At 38.1% G+C, this 10,612-nt stretch overlaps 2 pseudogenes; one reads left to right on the plus strand and one right to left on the minus strand.

Annotated features, from left to right (window-relative positions):
• Positions 1–3,921: 3,921 nt before the first annotated feature.
• LOC114494857 lies at positions 3,922–5,332 on the minus strand (annotated as a pseudogene).
• A 1,795-nt stretch (positions 5,333–7,127) lies between these two features.
• Positions 7,128–9,193, plus strand: LOC114494858 (annotated as a pseudogene).
• The last annotated feature ends 1,419 nt before the right edge of the window (positions 9,194–10,612 follow it).

The following is a 10,612-nucleotide window of genomic DNA, read 5'->3' on the forward strand; positions in this document are numbered from 1 at the left end:
CCTTGCTGCAAAGCTAAATACATAAATTGTTAAACTGTACCTTCCCTTTAAACTGTTTCCAAAATACTCTTGATACCCTTTCTTTTCTTCCATGTTCATGAGGTTTTCTTTGAATTGGTTCACTATTTATTAGAAGTCAAGGCTAATGTAATGAATCATTCACCACAGGGAACAAATCACACTGCAGGGGAACTGCCTTTGTGTGTAGCTTGTTATGCCGTCTCATTCTAAGTCCAAAAGAGAGCAGGTCTGGGTACCTGCTGTTCAAGTGCAGCTGGCGTGTGAATTCTAATCTCGTCGAACCTTGACTTCTCCTATGGATACTTAGGCATTTCCTGGGTAAGACTACACATTTTCTTGGACTCCCATGTCATTGAAAAAAACTTTATAAAGTATTTCAAATAAATGGGAATGTACCCCTCATTTCTTTTCTAGTTCTGCCTTTGTCTTTCATGACAATGTTGCATGTTGTTTTCTTTTTAATTATATAAAACTCCTCTTTGAATGACTATATGAATGAAAACATTATAGGAAATTATATAATAAAATTTGTTTGCTTAGCTCCACATATCTTTAAGTATTGTTCATACTCTAGCTGTTACTAACTTGCTTTCTCAAGCTGGGTCTACAGGTCAGAGAACAGCGAGGCTCTCTGAAAGGGCAGTGGGGGTGAAAGCAGTCCGAGCAACAGCAGGGAGACCGCAGGGGCCGCTGTCTCGTGGTTCACTTAATCCGTCAAGCGAGTCAAATAGTGGAATTGCTTTACATGGACAGAGAGCTAGAACATTCAAAATTACTTTCTGAAGGTTTCTTTTCTTAAAACATTCTCAAAGGAAATACATACTCATATAGCAACTATCTCTGTCTGCTTGTAGATGATTTAATCCCAAATGCTTCATACAATCAAGGGACATTATCAGAAGACTAGACAATATTTTATCAGATAATCTCAACTAAGGGCTGTAACTCCTACTTACTATGAAAAAAATGTATAAATGAGTGAAGGGCAACTAGTTTTGGGGAGTCATAGTTACATACGGAACTTTCCTTTGTTTCTTTTAATGTATGTAAAATGTTTGCAGAAAATTATAAAAAATGTTTCTAATGAATTCAGAATGATTTGGAAAATACACTGATGCTTCCTCTTTGGAAATTATGAGTTAAAATGAGAACTATTTAAGAACCAAAAGTAGCTGGCCTCTACCTTTGCAATACTTGGTTAAGTGTTCTTGGTTATGTTTCGAACACTTAAATTTCTCAACAAATGGCTATATCTATATTTATGTAGGGATAAATACCACTCTTACCCTACTCGCAGGCCAGCCTCACACACTTTTCACTGAAATCAGTGTGAATTCTGTATGCATAAGGGATGTATTAAAGATACAGGACCATTAATGCTATATTGTTGCATACTGTTTTTCATATGCCTTACAATATTTTCTGGGATGTTATTAAAATGAAAGCATTTTATTGCCAAAATAAATCTATGTTGTTACTTCTAATCTGCATTAGCAGTAGAAAAATAATGTAGCAAAAACATATATTGTACAGTACAAAGTTATAAAGATATATATATTTTGACAATAATATGAAAATAGATTGAGAAGAAAGAAGCACATTTGTTATAGCACAAACTTGCAACAAATTCACTGTTAAAATTGGAAGTTGTATTTTTTAAAAAGATATAGCATTAGTTCTAAGTTTTATCATATATATTTCACTTATCATCTTTCTAACTTGCTGCAGAATACTTTTCCAGCAATTTGCTTCATAACCCTGCAATCTGTGGATGTAACTTATTTTACTTTATTCCCTTCCATAACATTTATTAAATTTTACTTTGTGATAAGACTCATACTATATTTACTGTTCTTATTTCTTTTTCAATCGCAACTACAGAAAAGTAACAGCAAGTAAGCTCATAGAGTTCCTCTGAATTTCAGACATGTTTGAAATGCTTTATATTTTTCACAGCCTAAAGTCAGAATGATAAATAAAAAGTGTTCCAACAACAAAAAGTAGTTAGGGATCCTTCACTTTGTCTGTACTAAATACTATTTTGAAACATAAAGCCATTATTAGCTTTTTTATTTTGAAGGGGTGGTGGGAGGGGAAAAAACAGAAACTTACTACTAATAAAAACCAGTATGGCAATTGATGTAGAAAGTTTTCCCTATGATCCTGAGAGGGCTGCTGGGATCCCAAGCTATTGCTACATTGCCAGCTACAAAGTGCAGGGAAAAATCACCCTTGTCACGTAATTTTTTCTTTCTTTAAACTTTAGTTATTATTTTGATAATTTACCCCCCTTTTATGTTTCTTATGTAGGTAAATGTGTAGCATTCTTCAAGGCATGCTGGGTAAAATATACTATGCAAATGTGTACAGTGCTGCATGTTTGTTCTCCCTCTGCTTTAGTGGCTTTAAAGGAAAAAATGTGTTGTTATTTTTGTGAACTAAAACATTTAACAAAGAAAATGCAGAGTGCATGCATATAGTATACTAATTTCTATGGATATGTTTTATGGAATTTCAATGTGTACAAACCAACTGCATTACTTTTTTCTTTTATATAATAAATGAAAAAAAAACACTGAAACCAGCATTATACCTCTCCTTTATATTATTTATTATAGAAAAAAGAAAGTCTAAACATTTACCCTTGAAACACAGACAGATTCAACTAAATAACTATTTCCTGACTGCACTGTTAGGTGCTGTGAGGGATCACAAAAGAAGGATTGTAGTGGTAGGAAGGAGCTTGTAAGTTAAATGCATACTCTCACGAACGGGAATATTTTACAATATACATGTGAGACAGGACTGAGCACCATATAGGAGAATAAACTAGATAAACTGTATTGTTCACAAGAAGCCCCTAAGTGTTGGGTTTAATGCAGCAGTTAGCAGATGTTCCCAGAGGCGCTGTGCACCTTGGGTGTATGATGAGTTTCATGCGCTCGGGGTCATTTGTCCATGTGTGACTTGATCAGCATTTGACTTTTCTCTCATTGCAGCAACCAAGACATTGAAAAGAAATGTGTACTATGTTGATTATCATCACTGCATTAGAATTATACAATGATTTATTGCAGTCGAGTTATTTCACAAGGTTTATCACATTTCATCCATCTGACTGCCCTAGAAAATAGGCAGGGCAGAGTATTAGACCTAACTTCAAGTGAATAAACCAAATTTCATTGTAACTTTTCTCTCTAAAGTACTTTTATCTAAAAATACATATATTAAGTGCTTTTAAGATGATGGTCATCTGAAGCACACAAGACAATGCCTAGAATACAATAGATGTTACTGAATGAATGGTCCCTCGGTTATTAAAATACTGTACAATGCTGCCCCGATGATCAAGGCATTGCACCCAGCAGTCCGAAACTCCGAGCTGGCGGAACTGCAGCTCACTGCAATCACTCCTTCTACCTGGCCATATGCCTGAAGCCACCTCTCATGTCATCACCACATCTCCACTAATAAGACAGACTGGAAACAGCTCGTTTGTCCTGCCACACTACATGCAGAGTGGCACGGAGGTTCCAGCGTGGACGCTAACTCTTGCCTGGGTTCAAAGTCTGGATCTGTAAGTAACGAGCTTTGAGCTTGGGGCAATCACTTAGCTTCCCTGTACCTGGGTCTGTTTCTGTTCAGTGATTTTCATTTTGATGATGGGTCACATTTTCCTGTTTTCTTAACTAATTAAAGACCTGATTAAGGTGACATAAAACACAGAAATTATTTTGATAAAGCAGAATCTTTGCTTTCTTGACAGAAAAATTTCAAAATATCGAGAGCAGACCAATCATCCAAGAAAGCTTGTGCTTTTAACAGATGAAAAAATATTAGCTTTAGTACAATATTGATATTAAAACTTATTTTTAAAAAACCTTTTAAAAGATGAAAAATATTAGCTTTAGTACAATATTGATATTAAAACTTATTTTTAAAAAACCTTTTGTAACAAATTTATTCAATTTTATCCAGCTTTATCTCACATAAAATTTCTTTCCCAAAGTAACATTTTGTGAATCTTTCCTCAAAAATGCATTTCCATACCTTATATCTTCTTTCCTGAAAATACATATTATTTCCTTCCATATTAATTAAAAGTCTTAACCCTAAAAACCTTAATTTCTAATGACAACTGAAAGGTAAGTAACTAGCATTCTTTAGATTGGAAAATGTATGAATATATTTCATAACCTCTGGAAATAGAAGCCCTTCATATATATGTATATATGTATATTATATATATGTGTATGTGTATATATATATATACTTTTTAAACAGATTTAACCACCTTATTTTTCTTGAATAGAGTTATGTGGTGGCCACAGCTGGAGCCTGGGTCCCCTGCACAGAAACTCTGGGGCAGGCCCCTGCAAGGTGGTCAGTGAGCTCCTGGAGGGAGGCTTGGTGAACAGTCTCTTTCCAGAGGTGGAGGTGAGAGAGCTGTAGTAGGTCTTAGAGGTGACATCAAAGGTGGCCTTGGTGCAGTTGCCCAAGGTGGAAGTTCATCCCCTGGCCGAGATATAGCAGTTGTTAATACCAGCTATCATCAACAGCTTCTTGAGCACAGGGGCCGAGACAATGTCCATGCCCCTGGGTGAGGAGGGAGTGTGCCAGCACAGAGCCACAGTGGCCAGTCACCTCGCAAGGGACGGCGTGGGGCTTGTTGATCTTGTCCCCCCAGTAGCCTCACCACACAGGGACAACAGAGAGCTTGACCAGAGTGATGACCTGACAGATGGCAGAGGTTACTTCCTTGGAGCGCTTAATACCCAGACCAACTTGTCCATTGTAGTCCCCAATGGAGACAAATGCCTTGAACATCTTCTGGCCAGGGTGTGTCTGCTTTTGCAATAGCATAATCTTCAAACCTCTCCTGGAGGGATGCCCCAGGAAAAAGTCAGTGATCTCAGATTCCTTGATGGGCATGGAGAAGAAATAGACCTCCTCCAGGGGTTGAAACTTCATGTCCTTGATCAGGTGGCCCAGCTCGGCAACCTGGATTGACCCAGATCCACTCCTCATTCTCAGCTTGCTCTTGGCCTCGCCTCTGCGAGCTCCACAGCTTTACCCCAGCTGATCCCATCCTCAACCTTGGCCTTGGATACCACTCCCAAATCCACTGAGGCCGTGGCCTCCCACCCAAGGGCCCTTCCACCTGCCAGCATCATCTGCCATGTGGTGATTCCTCTGAGAAGAAATACTGGCAGACAGTTCACAATGTTTAGAAACATATGCTTTCTTAACAAAGTATAAAACATACTACAAATCCAAGTTTATCTTTTAGTTTCTCTGTAATAAGGAGTTAAAAAACATAAACTTCTTTAACAAATAATGTTAACAATATTTTATCTTATTTAGAAATGATTTAGATACTCTAAGATTTTAATTTGACTTATCATTTAATTTAACTTGTCAAAACTCTAAGGTTTCAAGTTACCAAAAGATTTTGGGAAATTAAATAAACATACCATAAAATGTAAATAATGCTGAAAAGTTCACCTAAAAACTTACTCTATCTACATCTATTTATTTTACTTGTTTTCAATAATTACATTTGGGTTGTTGCTGCTGTAGGAATGCTGGCTGGACTCGTTACAGTAGTATCATTGCCTGAAAAGAGAAGCCCTGAATGGTTTAATAAGGGGAGCATGGCCACTGCTGCCCTACCAGAGAGCGGGTCTTCCCTGGCCTTGCACGCCATGGGCCAGGGCTCACTGTGTGCACGGTGAGGGGTTGGTGTGATCAGCTTCTTGAAAGCTTTAAGAGTTCACAGTTCGTGGATCATGGTCATGACTGGCATAAAGGCAATGGAGTCCTTTCCAAGTACGAGGTTCTCAAGCCAAATACAATGTACAACAGGATCTCCACTTCCTCATATGCAAGGAAATCTTGCACAGGCTCCTTACTGGTCTGGTATGTTACATTTCAGAAAATATAACCTTATTTTTACCAGTACCTAACTAAAGCAGTTTTAATTGGCATACATACTAAAAATAAAAAATCAGGGTTGACCAATTATACACATTAAATATTAAAGAGAAGTTTTGTTTATAAAACTTAAATTCAAGAAGTACCTTCAAAATCAACAGAGAGATAGTGGCCAGACATGATGCACGAGATCAAATGGATTTAGTTGACATCTTCAGAGCATTTCACCCCAAAGCAGGAGAATACACATTGTTTTTGGTGCACATGGAACATTTTCTAGGATACACCACATGTTAGGACACAAAACAAGTCTCAATAAATTTAAGAAAACTGAAATAATTTCAAGTATCTTCTCTGACCACAGTGCTATGAAACTAGAAATCAATCACAAGAAGAAAACAGAAAAATACACAATGACATGGAAGCTAAATAACATGTTTTTAAACAATGAATGGGTCAACAATGAGATCAAGGAAGAAATCGAAAGATACCTTGAAACAAATGAAAATGAAAACACAATGATCCAAAATCTGTGGGGCACAGCAAAAGCAGACCTAAGGATAGTCATAGCATTACAGGCCTATCTCAAGAAATGCCAACATGGAGCACGACATAAGAGACACCTCAAAAATTAAAAATGGAACTGCCTTATGACCCAGCAATTCCACCTCTGGGGGTTTATCCAAAGAAACCCAAAACACTAGTTCAAAAGAATATAAGCACCTCTATGTTCATTGCAGTGTTATTTACAATAGTGAAGATTTGGAAGCAGCCCAAGTGTCCATCAGTAGATGATCGGATATAACAACTATGGGGCATTTACACAATGGAATACTACTTAGCCATAAAAAAGAAGAAATTTTACTCTTTGCAACAGGACAGTATGGATGGACATGGGGAACTTTATGCTAAGTGAAATAAGCCAGTCAGAGAAAGATAAGTATCATACAATCTCACTCATATGTGGAATCTAATGAACAAACTAACAAAAAAAAAGAGAGACAGACTCAGACAGAGAGTGCAGGATGACCATGCTGGGGGTGGAGGATCAAGTAAGAAAGAAAAGGGACTTATGAACACGGACAGCAGTGTGATGATTGCTGGGGAGAGGAGGGTGGCTGGAGGTGGAAGAGGGTATAAGGGGGATAAATGGTGATGGAAAAAATACAATAAAATTTCTTTTTTAAAAAAAGTACACTCATACCTTGGTACTTGTAATCATCAGACCTTGCCAAACCTGGTACTTGTCACATTTTGATGAAAAAAAAAAAGTTTCAGCACTCAGCACTTGCTTGAGACTTGTTGCACTTGCTAGAACTTGTATGAGTCATGACACAACCCTGAAAGTGAAAATGCTTCATCACTTGGTACTCATTGGTTTCGGTGCTTGTCAGGAGTTCCAGAACGAATTCACCACAAATTCCGAGTACCCCTATACTTTATAGAGTCTGCTGTGAGACCTTACAAGCTGGGCCTGCCTTGCGCAGCCTCAGTACCACGCTGAGGGGTTGGCTGTCCATTGGTTCACGGCCTTGCACAGAAGCAGTAGCAGGCAGAGGAGGTGGCCAAGCTTTACAAGCTCCCTTCTTTCGTACCTCAGACCTTGCGTGCTGCATTCCTCCATCCTCTTCCCCCAGCTTTTGAGTGAATGGCCATGAGCTGGGCTGTGGGAGTCCTGTGGGCCAGCTGGAGAGTGGGCACTGGGAGAGCAAATCTGAGTCTGGGGTTGGCACCGTGTCCCCACCAGCCAGTCTGCATCCCACTCAGGGGCCCTTGGCCCATTACTCCTGTGTCCAGGATGGCAACTGTCAAGTGTGAGCTTATGAAGAATTTAATTTCAGAGGAAGCCATTTATCACAATAAGATCTCCATCATAGGAACTGGGTGGGTTGGCATGGCCTGTGCCATCAGCATCCTGCTTCAAGGCTTGTGTGATGAGCTTGCCTTGATGGACACTATGGAATCCAGTGAACAAGGGCCAAATGATGGATCTTCCACATGGCAGGCCTTGGACAGAAATACCAAATATCATTGCCAGCAAAGAATACCTTTCTCTGCAAACTCCAACCTAGTGATTATCACAGCAGGTGCACACCAGGAAAAGGGAGACACCCACCTTAACTTAGTCTGATAAAATGTAGCCATATTTAAATCCATGATTTCTAATAATATTCAATACAGTCCTCACTGCAAGATGATTGCTGTTTCCAATGTATATTTTATGTATATCATGTCATTTAAAATATACATGTATATCATGTATATCATCCAATGTATATTTTATGTATATCATGTCATTTAAAATATACATGTATATCATGTATATTTTAAATTATATAGCCTGAAAATTAAGTGAAATTCCCCAAAAAACATGTCATTGGAGGTGGTTGTAAACTGGACACTGCCCCTTTTCCTTTCTTGATTGGGCAAAAGCTTGGTATTGCAGTCTGAAAGCTGTTGTTGGTGGGTCCTTGTAAAGCACGGAGACTCTCCTGTTCCTGCATGGAGTCTCTCTGAAGGATCTGAATTCAGACATAGGAACCAATAAAGATCCTGAGCAGTGGGAAAGTGTCCACAAAGATGTGATTGCCAGCACCTATGAAATTATTCAAATGAAAAGTTATACTTCCTGGGCCATTGGCCTTTCTCTGGCTGATTCAATGAAAGTATTTTGCAGAGTTTTAGGAAAATGCATCCAGTTTCCATCATAATTAAGGGTCTCTCTGGAATAAATGAGATTTCCCTCACGGTTCCTTGTATCCTGGGAGAGAATGGTATTACCTTATAAAGGTCGCGTTGATCTCTGAAGAAGAGTACAGAAACACTTTGGGAGATTGAGAGAGCTGTCAAGTTTTAAGGTTGCTAAAACTACCATTCTGAAGTTATTGAAGAAGAGAGAGTAGTTATGGGTTGTATATGTCAAAATTTTGAATGAACTTAGATTCCTAAAAGTTGGAAACAGGAAGGGGTAGATTAACTCCCCTGTTTATTTAGCTTCTCAGCTTTTTTGTTTAGCATTGTTATTTTTTCTTCAACAATTCCTAAGTGACTGCATCAAGGGTGTTTTTATACCACTCATGGACCAGTACTTACCTTGCATTTATATGTCACTGCCATTTGATCCAAAAGACGGTGGAGTGTAGGTGATTTTTGTGTGGCGGAAATCGATTCTTTTCTTTAAGTACATGTTATTTCTTTCATTGTGGCTGACTTATGTACCATTTCATTTATTTATATATATTTTTAAAATGTGTAACTTTTTCTACAATGTGAAAATAAATGTACAGAAGTATTTTCTAACAGAAATTAAGTTTCACTTACTTCTTGCACAAAAACAGTTCAAAATGCCTCTTATAGCCCCTCCCCACTTCTTTCTCTTCCTTTTGAGACCAACCTTAAAGAGAATAGAAGGGGATGGAGGGAGTTTTGAGGGGTTTCTTCATGTAAGCGAAGTATATAACCTCAATTTCCCCCCATTTTTTCTAACAAGAGTAGAGAGCAATTATCATAGTCATCAGGTGACCCAGAATCAAAGACAGACCTCAGACACAAATCCTCTGCTTTTACATATGTGAAAATTGAGGCCTAAAGAGGTTTAACTGACTTGGCCAGTTAAAAAAAAATACATACTCAAGGCCTGGCTGGCGTAGCTCAGTGGATTGAGCGCGGGCTGGGAACCAAAGTGTCCCAGGTTTGATTCCCAGCCAGGGTACATTCCTGGGTTGCAGGCCAGAACCCCCAGCAACCACCCATTGGTGTTTCTCTCCCTCTCTCTCTCTCTCTCTCTCTCTATCTATCTATCTCTATCTCCCTCCCTTCCTTCTCTAAAAATAAATAAATAAATTCTTTAAAAAAAAATACATACTCTGTCCAGCAAAGCTGTCACTTCAAATCCAAAGACACACAAATTACTTCCCAGGCAAGAAAAAGCTAAAGGAGTTCATCATCACCAAAGCAGTATTACATGAAATGTTAAAGGGTCAAGGAGAAGGAGGAGAAAGAAGAAGGAAGATAAAAATATGAACAATAAAATGGCAATAAACACGTATCAACAATTAAATCTAAAAAAATGGACAAGCAGAAGAACAGAAACAGACTCATACACACAGAGAACATTTTGATAGCTGCCAGATGGGAGGGGCGTTAGGGGGTTGGGTGAAAAAAAAGGAAGGTATTAAAAAGTACATATTGGTAATAACAGAATAGTCAAGGGGATGTAAAATATAGCATAGGGAGTATAGTCAATATATTCTAATAACTAATGTATGGTGTCAGATGGGTATGAGATTTATTGGGATCCCTTATTAAGTTATATAATGTCAAATCATTGGTGTGTACACCTGAAACTAATATTGTATGTCAACTGTAATTGAAAAATAAAAATTAAAAAAAATAAACTAGAACAAGAACTCTGATGCCAAGTTACCTATTGATTCACTTATATTCTAGTTCTAAAGTATTTTACAATAGAGGGTTGATTAAATACAGTGCGAGACTTGCATAGCACAGGACACCGTTGTTCAAGGTGTACAGGTAAGAAGACTGGAAAAGCAGAGAGAACATCTGATCAGCTGTTTAACCAGCTTGGAATAATGGAAATTACAGCTGAAAAGGACAGCTGGGGTCATATTGCAGAGTACAAGTATTTCAAGTGTTT

This window comes from Phyllostomus discolor, chromosome 4 (assembly GCF_004126475.2).
Source record: "Phyllostomus discolor isolate MPI-MPIP mPhyDis1 chromosome 4, mPhyDis1.pri.v3, whole genome shotgun sequence".
NCBI classification, from domain to species: Eukaryota; Metazoa; Chordata; class Mammalia; order Chiroptera; family Phyllostomidae; genus Phyllostomus; species Phyllostomus discolor.